This window comes from Pinus tabuliformis, chromosome 3_2 (assembly GCF_031772625.1).
Source record: "Pinus tabuliformis cultivar Carrire ecotype Pingquan chromosome 3_2, CPIR1, whole genome shotgun sequence".
Taxonomy (NCBI): domain Eukaryota; kingdom Viridiplantae; phylum Streptophyta; class Pinopsida; order Pinales; family Pinaceae; genus Pinus; species Pinus tabuliformis.
This window is the reverse complement of record NC_142302.1, coordinates 151,962,473-151,964,161: the sequence shown is the minus strand read 5'-3', so window position 1 is coordinate 151,964,161 and position 1,689 is coordinate 151,962,473. Positions and strand designations below refer to the sequence as shown.

The following is a 1,689-nucleotide window of genomic DNA, read 5'->3' as shown; positions in this document are numbered from 1 at the left end:
TAGGGTAATGTAATGAAATGAAATAATTATGCATGTGTCATTATTTATTTTCTTAAATTTTATTTGTCTTAATCCTTATAATCCTTATATGTGTTTATAAATAATAAGCATAGTAAATTTTTAGTAAAAAATTAATTTAAGTATGCTTCAAACATGTGATTTCGACATTTCGACATGCAAGAAAGTTATTGTTGCAAATTTTATCCAACGACTACCAAAATATACTGGCATCTTTCAATTCAACCCATCTGATCAAAAAAATTAATTAAAAAAATGATTAACTCTACCCGTTCTGATAAGAAGGACACCTATCAAAGTAAAGATAAAATACAATTTAACTGATTTTTTTTATTAAATAATTATTAATTTAAAAATATTTCTAAATATCAAAATAAATATAAAATTTTAATTATATAATATTATTCAAACAAATCCTTACTGTATTTTGATTGAAAAAACATACCCAATAAAACGTAAAAGATTTAGACTATGCACATCAAAAGAGGCTACTCCAACTGGACGCCGCTGAATTCAATAAAAGTTTAGGGAGGTGAGATTGGTAACATTAAACATCCCTTTCCGAGTCCCCGCCACATCCTTTTTAAATGTGGATTTATATGCTTTTCCAAATTTGTAATATCCCTAACGTAATAACTCGATGTAAAATCAAAGTTACCAATTAGTTATTAAACTAATTCTTGATTTTCATAAAACAGAATGACATTAGAGGATCCGTGGTGGACATTTATGGATCGTGTACTAAGTCATGGAGGACGAGGAGCCGGGGAAGGGAGTTGGTTATAAATCATGGTTTGGTTTTCTTGAGGGGAATTTTCTGTTATTTTTGGACGTGGCAACCATGGAGCGGACCATCACCATTTTTGGGGGTTTCGCCTTGACACGAATTCGGGTTGAGGTAACCACCTTCCCCTCAAGCTCCACGTCTGATGGGTATTCCTGCGATGAGGCTAGGTTTAAGGGCGCCCTCCAACGACGGGATGGCTTGTGAGAGAAATGGCGGGGATAGTTAGCAGTTAGTATCGGAACTGATTCTTGGTATTGGGGGTGAACAAAAGGATCAATGACGATTACCGTAGGAGGTGGAGCGTCTCTAAGGGAAGTTATAGATGCTGCTGCTAAACATAATTTGGCTCTCCCTCACTCGCCCTTTTGGGAGGGGATTACCATCGGAAGGCGGCTCAGCACCGGGGCACATGGCAGCTCTCTGTTCAATAATGGAAGTGCAATTCATGAGTATGTTGTTGGCATGAGATTGGTGGTACCTTCGCCTCCGGGTTATGTGAGTGTTGTGAGCTTCGATGAATCCCATCCAGACCTGAATGCGGCTAAGGATTCTCTCGGCCTTCTTGGAATCATTACGCAGAGAGTTGTTAGCTGTGTCGTTGGAAACTACAACATCTCTCGTAGAAGACTTGCGTGGAAGCGTTGTTGATCCGCTGAGATCTATGGACTGTGTAAAGTCGTTTTGAAATCTATTGAGTGCCAAGTGTGGATCGAGCCTGTGTGAACACTTTGAGAGGAGTTGCGCCCAACTGGTGAAAGGATTGGGTGGTAAAGTGCTGCCGAAGAGTGAGTATGTGTGCCAGCTCTTCGTTGGAGCTATAATGCCGCAGATCTGAGGCGGGGGGCCTGCAGACTTGAGTTCAAATATGCAAGTTAACAAGACCT

General features: G+C 39.2%; 1 pseudogene; it reads left to right on the top strand.

The window, feature by feature from the left end:
* Positions 1-1,081: 1,081 nt before the first annotated feature.
* LOC149180260 (putative L-gulonolactone oxidase 4 pseudogene) lies at positions 1,082-1,453 on the top strand (annotated as a pseudogene).
* The last annotated feature ends 236 nt before the right edge of the window (positions 1,454-1,689 follow it).